We start from the raw sequence: 18,254 nt of genomic DNA, 5'->3' as shown, positions 1-18,254 counted from the left end.
CTAGCCTGATCCAAAGCAGCTCACAACACACACACACACACACACACACACACACACACACACACACACACACACACTACAGTCTAATCATCTATCTGTTTATATATTGGCCATTCCTAGGGGTTGATTAAAGATCCTCAAATTTGCCCTCCAACTTTTCTTGCATCTGACTGGTGTGCTAATGTTTACCCACTCACGAAGTGGGCCTGCTAGGCCCTGAGTTCAAGTCACAGAACTGCCAAAAACTTAATCCTGGTGGAAAGCCAATTGTCCCACTTGGTTTCTTTATTGGTGAAATTCCTGGGACTCAGGAATGATGTAGAATACATAGACAAATCTATGTCTTATGTAATAGGATGCAAAAAATATTATATGTGTAATCATATTCACTAAAATATATAAGAAACAAATAAAACACAAAATAAAATAAATACATTAATTGCAATATGCAGTAAAAATGTGTAGGTCAATAAAAATCGTGTACTTAAAATATATACGAATATTATTTTTTTGAGTGCTAAGACTTGAATTCAGGCCCTGGAACCAGGCCTGACTTTCTTGTCTTTCAGAATGGTGATCTTCCCCATCCCCCACAGTGCTGCAGATTTACCCAGACCCTGAATTCAAATCCCAGGCCTGGCAGAAAAAATGGCATGAATTCCAAGCCAAGGAGCCTCATAATTTTTTAAAATATTTTTAATGTATGTACGTATGTATATATGTATTTATGTATGTATGTATGTATGTATTTTTCTTTTGTCAAGCACAGGGCTTGAACTCAGGTCATGGAAATTCTGCCTCAGCTTTGATCACTCTAAGCTGGGGTGCAGCCACTGGACCCACAGCCGAACCTGGGTTCCTGGGATCCAAAGGCTGACAAGAAAAAAAATAATTAATGTGACACACACAAAAAAAACTGGCAACTTGCAGATGGCTACAGGTTTTACATTTGTCTTCTTTGCAAGGTGACCATCCTGCATCTGAATGACACGGTTGAAGAATGTTGGTAACTTGGCATTGCTTAAGGCTGGCAGGCTACCAGGCTACCAGGGAAGCCATAGGCCAACATGGCAATATAGGCCCTGTGTTGAAGCCAGGTCCTGACCTCTACCAATGGAGGGAGATCCTAAGAGTCTCCTTCCTATTCATAGGAATACCGATGGAAGATTAGGAATGGCAAGGTTGAATTAGTTGTTTCTGAATACTACTATATAAATAGAGTGATTTTAGGAGGCCAATGGATTTTAATGGATATTTTTGACACATTCAAAGAATACTATTAATCACATGGACACAATAGTTTCAGGACAGTAGTTGATTTAATTAATAATTAAGGATGAAAGCAATAATATTATAACATGGAGGTATACTAAATACTCAAGAATTGATAGGAATGTAGCCTATGTAACCGAATAATGTATAGACATCTCTGGCACTCTATAAAAATCAATATTTATTTGTGTACTACCATCTACTTGTCTATCTGTTCTAATTTTGTCAACTCCTGGAGCTGGATCTCAAGTTCTGGAAATGCTTGTCAGCTCAATATGCCTCAGGCTGGCATACTGACACTCATCCATTCATGAATTGGACCTTGTAGATTGTGACTTTAGATGCCAGCACACACAAAAATTGAATTGTGGAGTACGAAGCCCATGGCGAAACATGTTTTCCTTTTCTGTGAAAGTCCTGGGTATCAAGTTTGAAGTTTCATACTAGGCAAATCTATATCCTATGTAATAAATGTAACAAATATTTCATGTGTAATAACAGTCAATAAAATAAATGGTAAGTAAATGAATAAAAAAAATAAAATGAATAAGTACATTAAGCGCAATATGGGGTCAACATACGGGGTTCGATTTCAGGGCCTGGGAAGTGCTTGGCAGCTGAATTGGCTAGAGGCTGCTGTGCTGACAGTCAGCCATTCATGAATTGAGCCTTCTAGACCCTGAGTTAGATCCCACCACTGCCAAAAAATGTAATCTTGGAGTGAGAAGCTGAGCGTGACACGTGTTTTCTTTTTCTTTGAAAGTGCTCGGTGACAGGTAGCACGTATAATTCAGATGCAAATCTATATGTAATATATACAAATCTATATGTAATAGGATGTCATAAATGTAAAAAATGTCATAGGTGGAAGAATTGTCACTACAATAAATGAAAAACAGATTGAATTAGTAGTGAATCATTCTAGGATAAAATTAGATACAAAAACTGTAGGATTTGGATTAAGTTTAATATTTTATTAAGTATTACTAGAATAAAAATTGTATGGAAACATAAATACCTAATAATTGGTAGTAACACATGATGCATAATTTAATAATATATAGATATCTGTCTCATCCTATAAAATATGAAATTATGTGTATGGATGTATGTACATATATGATAAACAATAACAAGATATCGAGTAATTTAGTTAATGCTTTATTAATTGTTAACTGGAGCACATCATTAAATGGAGACATAATTTGATAAGTAATAATTGGTAGTAATATCTATAAATTAATAATATACAGACATCTTCCTGTGTATATGCTTATATACATCAATCTCTACCTATTTATGCCTCGTTCACTCCTGGCGCTCGGTGGTTAAGTGCTTACCTAGTGAGCATGAAGCCCTGGATTCGATTCCTCAGTGCCAGATAAATAGAAAACCCGGAAGTTCTGCTGTCTTTCAATCAATTGAGTTCTACCCTTGAGCACAAATGCTTAGGGACAATGTCAAAACCCTTACTCAAGCCCCAGGACTGCCGCCAAAAAGAGGTACAATGTTCTTACTGCAACTATAGAAGGACAGGACTCCAAATACCACATGACAGAGCAAGCTAGGAGTCTGGTACTGACAGCTTCCACCTAACCTGACTTAGCCAGATATAAACTGCTGCAACCCAGCTACATGGGTTACCCCCATCATCCTGGCTTACCCTGGCTTACCCCAATATCCTGACCTCTCTGGGGCTTTATAACCTAGCAGGAAGTCTGCTAGACTCTTTGAAATATGGCTCAAAGTGTAGAGATCTAGCCTTGTGCAAATGTTATTAGAACAATAATATCCCCAAGCTTTAAGCTCAAGCTCCATGCCTAACCCCACCCCCCCAAAAAAAAAATCCCACTAAACTGTTAAGTGTGAACTTGTGAGTTTGTGAAGTGTTCGTCAAAGAATGGTGATATTGATTAGAGTGCCCTAAGTCTAATGACAGTTTGTGGAACAGAGCTATGTGCTGAGTCCTCCATAGGGTACTCTGTGCTGAGTCCTGCATTGGGTCCTGGGTTCTGAGTCTTTCACAGGATGCTGTGTGCTGAGTCATGCAAAGAGTGCCATGTGCTGTCCTTCACCAGGTGCATTCTTTCATTGGGTCCTTGTAAGGTCTCCCCACTGAGATGATGATGCAGACAAGAATATTGAGGCTCAGATATGTCTCCATGGCAGGGACAAATTATGTATTACTGAAAACTAGTGAGTTGTCTACTGCAGGCAATTGTTTTGTTTTGTTTTTTCTCAGTCATGAACCTTGAAATAGGGGCCTAAGCTCTGACCCATATGTCTTAGGCTCATGGCTAGCACTCAGCCATGTGGAGCCATGGACCCCTTTGCAGCAAAGGCCACAGTCTAGGGGTCTATAGCTGAGGTCTCTCATCCTGCCTTCTCAGGAAGCTGAGATCTGAGGATCTGGGTTCCAGATTATCCCAGACATAAAAGGTCCCATGTGCATATTATCTCCAATTCACCACTAATAAACCTGAAGTGGAAGCTAGGTGCTTGTCACTCATGCCTGTCATTCTAGTTACTCAGGAGGATGAGATCTGAGGATCATAGTTCAAAGCCAGCCTGGGAAAGAAAGTCCTTCAGATACTTACCTCCAATGGGCCACCAGAAAAGCTGAAATGGTGTTTGGCTCAAGTGGTAGAGCACAAGACTTGAGCTCAAGGACAGCACCCAGGCCCAGACATCAACTCCTACAATAATAAACAAAGAGAAACTAACAAACCTAAAGTAGAGGGCTGTGATTGTGCCTTAGGGGTACAGTGCTTTGCAAATATGAAACACTGGGTTTGATTTCTCTGGACCACAACAGTAAAAAAAAAGCCTGAAGTAGCTCTGTGGTTCAAGTGGGAGAAAGCTAAGATTGTACAAGAGAAACTAGGTACAGTGCTCAGGTCCTGAGTTCAACCTCCAAGAATGGTGTATGTGCCCATGCCCCTGTGCACCCGTGTGCATACACTTTCTCTCTCTCTCTCTCATACACACACACACACACACACACACACACACACACACACACACACAGACTAGAAGTGATGCTGTTACCCAAAATGATAAATCACTGGGCTTCTGCACTGAGCTCATGGTCAGCACCCTGGCCCTGTGTTCAACCCCAAAACCTAGCCACCCAGGGGCCAACTAGGAGAGGTCAAATGTTTCAAAACCTGATGAGATTCACCAGCCCTAGATGACAGGAAGCTTTGTGATATAAGTTATGTGCTTGGATTTCCCAATCTTCCAGAATCCTAGGAGAGGCATCATAGGCCCATCATCACAGGCAATGAAACATGTAATTAAATTCAGTGACCTAGTTGTCTGCCAGGAGGACGCTTGAATTATATTCAGCACTGTATCTGAACACCGGAATATAGTCTCACAAAGGCAGGATAATTGCACAGGACTTGCCCTGCCATGGGAGGTGGCACAAATGAAGGCTTCCTGTCAAACCAGAGCACTGGTGAGAGAGATAGTTTGGTGTATAAACAGACCTTTTTCTCCTGACCTTCAGAGCCTGCCCAAAATCATTCTCACTATCTGACCCAGATGGAGTTTTTTGTTACACAGCTGTACAAGGGTGAGTGCCTTTGTCTGCCTGTCCAGACAATGAGAGAGACTTCTTCCAGCAGGCCTGGGATGCAGAGAAACCCTCAGGCTACACTGGAAACAGTGAGGGGAGCCCTGGATTATGCAATGTCATGAAACAGTCTCTGTTACGAAATCATTTTATTGGATACAAATTTCCTAGCTTTGTGCCATTCATCATAACTACTCTGGAGCTTCACCTATAGGAATACATCCATACATACCCAAAGACATGGGGGTACAGGCTCTTTTTGAGGGGGTAGGTCTTGGGGTTGAACTATGAGTCTAGACATTGTCCCTGAGCTCCTTTTGCTCAAGGGTATTGCGTTAACTTTGCATCACAGCCCCACTTCTGGGTTTTTCTGTGATCTCTTAGAAATAACAGTGTCATGGATTTTGCTATACTGGCTGGATTCCAACTCAGATGCGCTACCCCTCAGCCTCCTGAGGAGCTGGGATTACAGTGAGAAGCCATTGGCACCTTCTTTCTTTTCGTCTTCATTTTTTAATCTGGACAATCTGACATCTTAACAAGGTCATTCCAATTGTTTGAATTTATAAATTAACTACCCAATGTTCTTTATAGCTGTTTGCCCTAAGAAGGATTTTTTTCTCCTCATCTTCTCCTCTCAATCACAGATTTGAAGCCAAAAGTGAGAAACGAGTGTCACAGGAATTGGGAGCAAATGTCCATAGGACACGTCAGTTCTGTCACTTAGCATTGAGCTGCACTGAATTTGCTGTCTCAAGATGAGAGGACCAAAAGCTGGAGCGATCCTCATACTGTCTTCATTGCTCCTTTTGTCTGTAAAATGATCTAATAATTATGAGTGTTGTGTGTCTCCAACCTTAAGTATCTAGAAGACACTAGACACGTCTTCATGTATCTCTTTTTCTCTAGTGCATCTCGAGATTTAAACTAAGGGTTTGTGTGGAGGGGCTCTTTGTTGTATTCCTGAGGAAAGCCGCTTGAATCCTGTTCACGAGATTGCCATTCAAATTGAGCCTGAGCAGGAATTCTGTGAGAATCTTATCTCCAATAAACCACCAGAAAACCAGAAGTGGAACAGTTGTCCAGAGAGTAGAGCTCCAGCTTTTTTTGGTTAATTTTTATTTATTTTTATTGTGAAAATACTGTACAGAGGGGTTACAATTATATGGGCAAGGTAATGAGTACATTTCATATCAAGCATTGTAGCCTCCTCCTTTCTTTCCCCTTCCCAGGCACCCCTTCCCCTCCAAACCTCCCCTCCCCACTAAAGTGTAAAGTTCGTTTTTGACATTAAAACTTGTACTTCTCATCTTTGCAACGGGTCCACCTGTATCCTTATTTGAACGTCTTGTTTTTCCCTTTCCCCTCCACAAATTATACCGACATCAAATACACTGAAAGCAGGAGTTATACTGTGGGGGAGGGACATACAAAGCAACAAATAAATAATCTTATAAAAGCGTTAAAAACAAATGCAGGAAAGAAAAAAAAGATTTAAATACATATCTTAGGCTTCATTTTCCTAACATCACCTTATCTGACCTTATCTGAACTTTTCTGCTTGACTCATACATATACTCATACAAATAAGGGAAACCATGGCACCTATGCTTCTTTGGGCTTGGCTCACTTCACTTAATATAATTTTTTCCAAGTCTTTCCATTTCCTAACAAATGGGGCAATGTCATTCTGTATTATGGAGGCATAGAATTCCATTGTGTATATATACCACATTTCCTTGATTCATTCATCTACTGAGGGGCATCTGGGTTGATTCCACATCTTAGCTATAGTAAATAATGCTGCAATAAACATAGTTGTACTGGTAGCTTTAGTCTGGTCTTGTTTGAAATCATTTGGGTAAATGCCCAAAAGTGGGATTGCTAGGTCATAGGGGAGCTCAATGTGAAGTCTTTTGAGGAACCCCCATACTATTTTCCAAAGTGGTTGTACAAGTTTACACTCCCACCAACAATGAAGTAAGGTTCCCTTCTGTCCACATCCCCTACAGCATCTGTTGTTATTAGAGTTCTTGATTATAGCCATTCAAACTGGGGTGAGGTGGAATCTTAACGTTGTTTTGATTTGCATTTGTTTTATGTCTAGGGAGGTTGAGCATTTCTTCATATATCTATTGTCCATCCTTCTTTCTTCTTCGGAGAAGTTTCTCTTTAAGTCTTTAGACCACTTATTTATTGGACAGTTGTTTTTTGAGGATTTGTTGTTGTGGCATTTAATTTTTTGAGTTCCAAATGTATTTTAGATATGTGACCCTTGTCCGTTGTATGGCTAGTGAAGATCTTCTCCCGTTCCATATGCTATTCATTGATCATGCTAGCTATGTCCTTTGCCATCCAGAAGCTCTGCAACTTCATGCAATCCCATTTTTCCAACCTTTCTTTGATTTGTTGTGATTCTGGGTCCCTATTCAGAAAATTTCAGCCTGTGCCAAGGAGACCTAGGGTTTCTCCTATTCCATCCTGTAATGTTTTCAGAGTGTCTGCTTTGACCCCGAGGTCTTTGATCCATTTGGAGTTGCTTCTGGTGCAGGGTGATGGATAAGGATGTAGCTTTAGTTTTCTACAAGTAGATAACCAATTTTGCCGGCACCATTAACTGAAGCGGTTGTCTTTCTTCCATTCTATTTTGTTAGCTCCCTTATCGAATATTAGATGGCTATTGGGCTGTAGGTTCATTTCTGGGTTTTCAATTCTATTCCATTGGTCCTGAGGTATGTTCTTGTGCCAGTACCAAGCTGTTTTGATTACTAGTGTTTGAAATTTGGTATTGATATTCCTCCAGCAGTGTTCTTTATGTTGAGGAGCGTTTTTGCTATTTGGGGTTTTTCGTTGTTCCATATGAATTTTTGGATTGCCTCTTCTATTTCCTTGAAGAATAAGTATTGCATTGAATTTGTAGATAGCCTAGGGAAGTATTGCCATTTTCATGATGTTAGTCTTTCCAATCCAGGAGCATGGGAGTTTTTGCCATTTTCTAAGTTCTGTTTGATTTCCTTTTTCAAGTTTTTAAAATTTTCATCATAGAGTTCCTTCACTTGTTTGGTTAAGTTAATTCCTAGGTATTTTATTTTTTGTGGGGCTATTACAAATGGAGTTGCTTTCCTAATTTCAGCCACACTTTTCTCATTGTTGGCATACAGAAATGCCATTGATATTTGGGGGTTAATTTGATACCCTGCTACTTTGCCAAAGTTTTGAATCAGCTTGAGTAATTTGGGAGTGGAGTCTATGGGATTCTTTAAATACAAGATCATGTCATCTGCAAAGAAGGAGAGTTTTATTTTTTCTTTCCCTATTTGGATCCCCTTTATGTTTACATCTTGTCTTATTGCTGTAGCTAGGCATTCTAATACTAGATTGAAGAGAAGGGGAGAGAGTAGACATCCTTGTCTTGTTCCTGAGTTAAGAGGAAATGGCTTTTGTTTTTCACCATTAAGCATAATGCTGGCTATAGGTTTGTCATATACAGCCTTTATTGTGTTGAGGAATATTCCATGGATTCTAAATTTTTCCAAAACTTTCATCATAAAGGGGTGTTGGATCTTGTCGAATGATTATTCTGTCTCTATAAGATGGTTTAACTCATGTTGGTTTAGTTTTGGCATGTCAATATTTGCTAGGAAAAGGTCCATTTCTGCCAAGTTCTCAAACTTATTAGCATAAAGTGTTGAGAAGTATTCCCTTATAATGTTCTGAATCTTGGTTGTTTCTGTGGTGATGTTTCCATTCTCATGTCTGAGTTTATTTATTTGGGTGTGTTCGCTTCTTTCTCTGATAAGATTTGCTAAGGGTCTGTCAATTTTGTTAATTTTTTCGAAGAACCAACTGTTTGTTTTGTTGATTTTTTCTATAGTTTTTTTGGATTCTAATTCAATTAATTCTGATTTAATTTTAATTATTTCTTTCTGTCTAGTGGATTGGGGTTTATCTTGCTGCTCTTTTTCAAGGAGGTTCAGATGTCTCATTAAATTGTTGGTTTCAGATTTCTCCAATTAGTTGATGTAGGAGCTCAGAGCTATAAACTTGCCTCTGATTACTGCCCTTGCCGTGTCCCAGAGGAACTGGTAATTTGTGTGCTCATTTTTTTTGAATAGCATAAACATTTGAATTTCCTTTCTAATCTCTTCCATGACCCACTCATGATTCATCAGAGTGTTCTTCATCCTCCATGTGTTACTGGACATTCTTTGGTGACTTTTGGTATTGAGTTCTAATTTTCTTCCCTTGTGGTCAGAAAGAATGCAAGGTATAGATTCAATGTTGCTGAATTTGGACAAGCTTCCTTTGTGGCCCAAAATGTGGTCTATTTTAGAAATTATTCCATGTGCTGCTGAGGAAAAGGTATGTTCTGATACTGCTGTGTGAAGTATTCTGTAGATGTCTATGCAATCGAGTTGATCTATGCAGCTGTTGAGATCTGTGGTTTCTCTGTTGAAATTTGCCGAGTTGATCTACCTAGTGGGGAGAGTGGAGTGTTAAAATCCCCAACAATTAGAGTCTTTGGAACTATGTGGGATTTGAGGGAAAGCATTGCTTCTTGGATAAATTTGGATCCTCCGGTTTTTGGCAAATAGATATTTAGAATTGTAATATCCTCCTGAAGGAGAGATCCCTTAATTAGTGTGTAGCAATCTTCTTTCTCTCTTCTCACGAATTTTAATTTGAAGTCTATTTTATCTGATATTAGGATTGCAACTCCTGCCCGTTTGTGGGGACTGTTTGCTTAGTAGATTTTGTTCCAGCCTTTAACATTGAAAATGTGTTTGTTTTTACGGGCAAGATGAGACTACTGAAGGCAGCAGATAGAAGGATCTTGTTTTTTAATCCAACTAGACAGTCTATGTCGCTTAATTGCAGAGTTAAGGCCGTTAACGTTGATACATAGGACTGAGAGGCATTTGGGAGTTCCTGTATGTTATCCACCTTCTTGGGGGCTGCTGGATTCTTCCTATGGTCCTTGGATTCTCAGTTTGGGTGCAGTTTCTTGGCTTTATTGTGGTCTTGTTGGTTTTCTATGTGTAGGACATCTTTAAGAATCTTTTGTAGGGCTGGTTTTGTGGAGATGTATTGCTTCAATTTTTCTTTGCTATGGAAGTTTTTCATTTGGCCTTCAGTTATGAAGGAGATTTTAGCTGGGTACACTATTCTTGGTTGATAATTGTTTGTTTTTAGGGCTTGGCATACATCATTCCAGACTCTTCTTGCTTTGATTGCCTCTGCTGAGAAATCTGAGGTGAATATAATTGGCTTCCCTTTATAGGTAATTAATCATTTCTCCTTGACAGCTTTAAGGATCTTTTCCTTAGTCTGAATTCATCCTGTGTGGATTATAATATGACGGTGGAATGTCCTATTCTGGTCTGGTCTATTTGGAGTTCTAAAATCTTCTTGAATCTGAATAAGCCTCTTCTTTTGCATGTTTGGGAAGTTCTCTGCTAGGATCCTGTTAAACAAATTTCCTAGACCATTAACTTCTGTTTCTAGGTGGTCCTCTACACCCATTTTCCTTAGATTAGGCCTTTTGATGGTGTCTTCCAAGTGTTGGATAAATCTATCATATTTCTCAGACTTGTCTTGGATGGTTGTATGTTCTTTCTCTATAATATCTAGTCTGTCTTCGATCCCCGAGATTCGATCTTCTGCATGGTCTAACCTGCTGTCAACACTTTCTACTTTGTTTTTTTTTATCTCTTTTCCTTCTAATTGGTCAGCTTTGATGACTTCAAATTCTTTGTTGAAGCTTTGATTTAGATCTTCTATGAGCTTCTTTACTTCCTTAATTTGGTGTTCACTGTTTCTTCTCAAATCACTTACTTGATTGGTTATGGTTTCCTTGGACTCCCATTCCTTCTGTTGGGTTCCATTCAGCATTCCATTTGTGGTCTCCCTGACTTCCTTCAGCTCTTTGTTAATGGATTCCATGAATGCCTTCAATGATCTTTGTGTATTCTCATCCTTCTCTCTCAATCCCTGTATTACTCTTTGCTTAGCTTCCTCACGTTAATACCATTCCTGTAGTTCTCTTTGAGTGTTCTCAGCCTGCTCTTGCCATTCCTGCCTTTCTCTTTGAGTATTCTCAAGCTGCTCACACAAATCCTGTATCAGTTTTTGAGTAGTTTCCTCACGTTAATGATATTCCTGTATAAACCTTTGGTTTGCCTCCTCTCTCTCCCTATCATGCTCATACAGTGTCCTTTTTAGGTTTTCAATCTTTTCCTGCATTGACCATTTGTTTGCCTCCATTTACCTTTTGTTTTCCTCCTCTTGCTCCCTTTCACCCTCATACAGAATCCTTTGTATATTTTCAATCTTTTCATTTATCATGCTTGCCACCAGTGTTTGTAGAGCTATTTGAAACTCTCCTCTGGATTATTCATTATCTGTTCTGTCCCCTAATAATCATGAGTGGAAGTTGAGATACCGGACTTGCCATTTTTCTTGTGTTTATCTGGCTTACTTTGCTCATTTGGGATGAAAATAACACCATTTTTGTGCTAGAACACTAACTTAAGGCAAGTATCAACCAAAGTGTGTATTTTCACAGTCAATAGTCTGTAGATACAATCTAGTTCAACAGATACCTCTATTCAACATCAAACAACTATATATTAATGGGCTACAAACTGCAAAGAAGAATTTGGTAAACCAGAAATTATTTTTGTGGGTAAACAATAGGAATAGAGTGATGTGGGAAGGCACAGGGAGAGTCAACTAAGTCCTAATCTCAAAGCAGGAAATAGGTTGAATAGGATGAAAGCAGAGAGAGAGAAAAAAAGAAGAAAGGGAAAGGGGAAAAGAGAGACCAGAAAAAATAGAAAAGTAAAAATTAAAAATATTATTCAGAACAAAATCAAAATATTCAGAATAGAACGTGAATATAATGACAGAAGGAGAGGGATATAAAGGAGATGTGACAAAATTAAAAATAAAAATACTTAAAATATTATATAGGTATAAAGAGGTAGTACTGCTATTGAGGAATTTAAGTCTAAGAGTTTTTGAATTGAGTAATAAATTTGTGGATTAAGTGTGTACAAAATGGGGGATAAGGTATAATATTTGACTATGGGTTTATCTGAGGAAGTGCAGAACAACAATTAAGTAACCTAAAGAAAAACAAAAGAGAAGAAAAGGTGAAAAGGATAAGAAAGAAAGAAAAAAACTTCAGAAGTTCAGTAGACCTAAACAAAATAAAAAAAATTTAAAAAGAACAAAGCACACACACATATACCCCTAAAATAAAAATTATAAGAGGAAAAAAGTTACTAGAAAACAATTTTTTTCAAAAAAGGTAAAAATTTAAAAAAAAAGTTAAAAAGAATTTTTTTTTATAAAAGGTACACAAAAAAGTAAAAAAAGTTATTTGATTTTTGGGGGGAGGGGTGGGAAAAATTCTGTATCTCCCTTGTGTCTGTAACCAGCCTCTTGTTGGAGTCTCTGGTCTGCTTGTGGTGTTTGATTTTCCTGTGGCTTGGTTGGTTTCTTAAGTCAGTTTGTTTGAGCAGAAAAATGCTCTGCTTTATCCAGGATTTTGTGATCCCCCTCCAAGCTTAGTTCAATGGGAGGGAGATCTGCTTTGAGTATCACAAAGAGGGAGAGGGCTTTTTTCTCAAGTTTGGAGATGCTGTGATGAGGCTAGGTTGTGGGTAGAGTTGAGGCCTTTCAGCAAACAGTAGCTTTTCCCGGGTGTAAGTTTGTGAGAAATTCACAGAGCCCAGACTGGAGCGACTCTCAGGGTTTCTGTTTACTGAATTTCAATTGATTGTCAAGGCTGCTAAAGGGAGGGGCAGCCTCTGGCTCTGATTACTCAGTAAAGAAAGCCACTCCTAGTGTTTGTGCCCAAGCTGGGTGACTTTTCCCTGGGTGGAGCTGAGTCTGGCAGGTCAGTTTAGGTTCTTGTGACCTGCTAAATCACTCTAGCTTTCTTCCAAGGCCTGAGTTGGATCTAGCAGCTCCACCAAACTTTGTCAGTATCCAAGATGGAGATCTCCGGTAGCGGGGGGGGGGGGGGGGTCCCTTCCCTCCTCTGCTCCCTGAGAAGGAATGAGGATGTCTGGCTTATACTCATGTCGAGTCTTGGTTCCTGGGTCGTCTCTGGTCTGCGAACTGCAGGATGAATATGTCTGCTCCTTGTTGGTTCTTGCTGGTTTTGAGTAGAATCCACTCGCCTGCCACGTCTGGCTCCTTCGTCCCGGATTCTCTGATTTGTAGGTATGGCAGGAATGGCCGAATCTGCCACTGCTTCCGCCGCAGCGGCAGCTGCTATCAAGTGCTCAGATCTGTCTCCTTGTCTGGATTTTCCCTCTCTGGCCTAACTCTCTGTCCTGTGATGGCACACTTGGTGTGATTCTCTGTCTTAGGACTGTTCACTGGAACTCTAAAACTGCTTCCTATGCGAGAGCTTGTTTAGCCTCCAGCTTCTCCTACACCATCTTCTAGAGCTCCAGCTTTAAGAGAGTAAGAGGAGCAGGATTCATAGGCCTCATCTGGAAGGAAAGCCTGGTTGCTACTTATGTCCAATTAATGACCAGATGGCTCCCAGTGGAGCTGTGGCAGTGGTAAAGCTTCAGCCTTGGGAAAAACAGCTGAGGAACGCATCAGACCCTGAGTTTAAGCCCAAGTATGGCCACAAAAAATTTTCAGTGAGCTACCTACTTAGTCTGTATACTACCTCCCTGAATGCAAACAGACCTTATGCAATGCTTCTCCTTTAATTTACTGATTTATTTTTCAGATATGCTCCTTGTGCATACTGCATTATTCTCTTCATTTTAGGCCTATGGCTTTTCTCCTCCAGGGTTCCAGGCCTGTGTCCTTATATGATACACTGATGCTCTCTGCAGCCTTTATTTACATTTTGTTATGAGTCCAATGCAGGAACTGTCACAAACCAGGCAGGGGAAGAGAAGATCAGGTTTCGTAGAAGTAACCAGTATTCAGAAAATTAAACTTGGGGATGTAAAATGGCAGCATACTTATGTAAAAAACTACCATTAAGGAAAAGATGAGGGACAGGGAATGTGGATTCGTGAGAGAGTGCTTGTCTAGCATGCAAGAAGCCCTGGGTATGATTTCTCAGTAGTACATACACAGAATAAGCCAGAATTGGGACAGTGGCTCAAGTAGAAGAGTACTACAGACAATGCTCAGGCCTTGAGTTCAACCCAAGAACTGGCAAAGATATACCTAGGTGTTGGGTTTTCATCTGTCCCACGAAAGACGGATGGGGTCCAAGGAAAGGTCAGTCCAGTGCTGGCCCATTCCCTATAACCCCTCAGTCCAGGAGACCATTAGAAACAGCGGGGAGCCAAATCAAGCAGGAAGAAAAACTCATTTATTAACAGAGATCAGCCCTTTTTAAAGCCAAAAAGGGTGGGTGGCATGGCAGGGGAGGAAAAGGAACCAATCACTGTCAAGGTCACACCTTATCATGCACCACGGGCTGGTTACACACTGAACTTAAGGCAAATTGGGCTCAGCCCACTCTACTCTCTCAGAGCCATCTTTTCTGCCCATGTGCCTTGCAGATTCCCCCCCACACACACTTTTATTTTTTGTTTTAACAGGATTACATTGGTAAGAATAGCATTTGCCAGGCAGGGGGTTTGAGGCATGTCTGGGGGTCGAGATTCACCAGACGAGGATAGGGAGGGCCCTTGTGCATGATCCAAGAGCCTGTCCCAGTTACCTCACATCCCCACCTAGTCTAGTAATAAACATCAGTCCTACCACAGTTAGAAATGTCCAAAGCAGTTCAATTAATTCCTGGCCATATATAAAAGTCAGTATCAGTATCTCGTAAGGTCGTCCTCTTTAGAACATGGGAGCAGCCTTGGTATTCGGAGTTCCACACATGCGGCAAAGTGCATCCTCATGGGCCCCCACATTCAGGCCATTCTACTATAGTCCAGAAAAACAAGGAAAATTTAAAAAAAACTGCAGAAATAGCAAAGCAGTCCTGGGTACCTGGTGTCTTTTAAGTAAGCCAGTTCCTTGTACATGGCTTTAAGCTAGCACAGGGGTCAAAATGACCTCTGAGATTTACTGTCATTGGCTCCCAACATCATCTCTCCCATCTTTGTTTAAAGAAGTGAACCCACCTGTCTTAGGTTGGGTGGATCGCCTTGTCTGCCTTACTCGTCATGGGGAACTTCTTCAGAACAAAGCTGAAGGCCCTGTCTTAGGTTGGTTAGAGTGACACCCCCTCTTACCCATCTCTGGCTGCGATTCCTCTCGGGGGAAAATTCATTCACTTGGAGCTTGCTCTTATGTAACAGGCTGGCTAAGCTCATAAGAGTTTTGCAATGCACGTATAATGCAAGGAAGGCATAGGAAAACCATTAGCAAAACCATTACCAGGCCAGGAAATGTCATTACCAGTCCTTTAACATTAGTGAAGGATGGAATAGCAGTCTTTGCCACTTCAGAGTCCAGAGGTGGGGCTTGTAACAAAAGGTGGTTGTTTACCAATAAGTATGGATTCAATGCCGCTACACAAGCAATTAGTAAAAGAACAATTAAAGCAGGTAATATTAAAATGACATAGGGTGGTAATCAAAATGAAGGTCAGGCCACCATGTCAAAGGGACAGCTTCTCTTGTGGTGCTATTGGTGATTTCTGCATGGCCTGTGCTGATCACTGCCCAGGTCACCTGTTGAGAGGTTGATGCAGATTCCGTAGGGCCATTGCAAGGACTGGGAGGGTCAGGACAGCCAGCAGCTGGAGTATCACCATCTGTAATTCTAAGAGAATACAAGAGCTTCTCAAGGGCTGATTGCCCTTGGGGATGGTTAGTGGTTATCTTTCTGGCATTTCTCTTTTAAACACAAGCCTCGGCCATGGCTGTTTTTCTTTCCTTGTTAGTTAGTTTATCCTTGGGCATCCTCCTGTATAGAGGAGATGGGTAAAAACTTAAGGTTCCTGGCAGGGATCCAAATGGGGGCTGTCTCCCCTATGGGAAAAACGCATCCAAATTCCCTTGCCATAGTACTAGTGGGTCAGGTCTTCTCCATTGTTGTGTCAGGGGGATAGAAAAAAACAGTCTTTCACAACCAAGGTATTTTCTGAAGGTATAGCAGGAGTCCAGGGCATGCCTCTTAGGGGCATTCCTACTAGCTCCATCCTTTCATTTACCTTATGGAGATCTTGGAGCATAAGCCAAGCACTGGAGGCTTTTTGAATAACAAATAAGGGTGTTAGGTTTGGTCAAGGGCCACTGTTCCACCCAGATTGGGCTTCCCGCCTTCCACCTAATGGGAGGTAATCTGGGGGCAGTGGTCTTTTAGGATTGGGGTGCACCTGAATGGGTCCTCTATGTTCTTCTATGTAATTATTAAAGTTAAAAAACATCCTTTTCCTTAAATCCCTCTAGATCCTATTTAAACCTTTGTGCTTCATCCTCATCCATTATATCATCATAGGATGCTTGATGGTCTGTTGTGTCCACGGCATCCATTTGTCTTAGCATGTCTTGCCCTAGTAAATTGGCAGTGAGGTTTTTTTGCCACTAAAGGGCATATCTTTTCCTGTTCTCCATCTGGGCTAGTCCATGTCATAAGGGCAACCATCTCTAGGGACTGGGAGTTGCTCCCTACACCCAATATCAGGAGCCTAGGTGCAAGCTTCCCGTCCAAGGGCACTTCCTTCTCCCTGAGTATGGTTTGATCTGCCCCAATGTCAATTGAGCAGTGAAACCTATTTCCGCCTAAGAGAGTATTCATTTTAGGATGGAGTCCTTCCACCAGGGGGACGTTCCAATGGGCCTGGGTCGCCCTGCCCCAAGGCTGCTTGGACCTCAAAGCAGAGGGGGTTCCTCCTTGAGTTAGTGGGGCTGGAGGATGCCCCTCTGCAAGTTTAAAGGCTTCCTATCTAAATCAAACTTGTATCCCTGCCTGCCCCTGGGGCAGTGTAGGGAGAGGTTTGCACCAGGCCGGTCAGCAGGGGATTGTTGTCCCTCTTAAAGTGCTCCTCCTGCCTTCATTTAAAACAAGTCCCTCTCCCAGATGATCTTGGGGTTGCTTTGCCCTGGGCTGCCAATGCCTGGGTAATAGCCTCAGTCATTGCAGATGTCTGAGCCTGTAAAGCTAAAGCTAATGATTGGAACTGGTGTTGTTGCATTCCCACATCCTGGGAGGCCATCACTCATCTACCCAGGGAACTCTCTCTCAATCCCTTGCAGGCCATGAGGTGGTCTGCATTCATCCCTTCCCACACCAGCAGCTTCACAAACTGATCCTGGAGGTTCCCTGCTGGCAACTTGTGGTGAATGTTCGATTGGATTAGGTATATGAAATCTGGTAGAGGCTCACCTGGTTTTTGTCTCACTCCTGCTATGGGGGACTCGGTAGGCCCATCATCCAGTTTGTACAACGCGGCAAGTCCTGCCTGCCTCACCTGGTCACAGTATGGGCCAGGTATTGTGGCCTGTTGGACGTCAGTGGAGTACCCTTCCCCCATCCCTGCTAACATGGCATAAGTAATAGGTATCGCGGGTTGAGCCTGCCAGTTATTCTCCACCCGCACTCTGTATTCCTCCTCAAAGAAAGCACACCTCCTCAAAGAAAGCACACCATTTAATAAACTGAGAACTAGTAAGGACGGCTTTGGCCACATCCAACCATTCCTTAAGGACACATGGGTTATAAGCAATGTCCTGTGATAGGGTCTGGGCCCAAGGATAGTTTGAGCCATCCTCTCCCACTGCCTTGTGGAGCTCTTTAAAATCCCTAGCTTCCCATGGATACCATTCCAAGGTCCTGTTAGACCCTGGTGACAGATTGAACCGATACACTTGGGGAAGGGAATCCTGTGGCCTAGAGTCCAGGCTCTCGGGTGGCCCTTCCTTTCCAGGGTAGGTCTTCCAGTAGGTTACTTCCCCAGCCCTTGGCCCCTCCATGGGGTAGGGGTCTCGGTCTTGCAAGTCCCACTCGCAGGTCTCGTAGGGTGCCGTACCTCCCCTCCAATTGGGGGAATAGGGAGGGGGCCTAGGACCGTCAGGATCATCCGAGTCAGAGGGGTTAACTTTCACCCTCATTTGACTTCCACTGTGCATGTTTCAGTGTGTTCTCGGTCGAATTTGACCCATTCCTTTTCCTTCTCACTTCCCAAGTCCTCCTGTTCTCTTTCTAGGCCTAATGTTGCCTCCTCCTCCTTCTTCTTTGATACAGCATTACCCATACTTATAGTTTCACTTACCTCAAGAGACTGCTTAGCCTCGCCCTGTATCTTTTCCTTTCTTGCCCCACGTTGGGCGCCAGATGTTGGGTCTTCGTCTGTCCCACCAAAGACAGATGGGGTCCAAGGAAAGTTCAGTGCGGTGCTCGACCGTTCCCTAGTCTAGTCAGCCTAGGGGACAATCAAACACAGCGGGGAGCCAAATCAAGC

This window comes from Dipodomys spectabilis, unplaced genomic scaffold (assembly GCF_019054845.1).
Source record: "Dipodomys spectabilis isolate Male_0828 unplaced genomic scaffold, ASM1905484v1 ptg000498l, whole genome shotgun sequence".
NCBI lineage: Eukaryota > Metazoa > Chordata > Mammalia > Rodentia > Heteromyidae > Dipodomys > Dipodomys spectabilis.
This window is presented reverse-complemented; position numbering follows the sequence as displayed.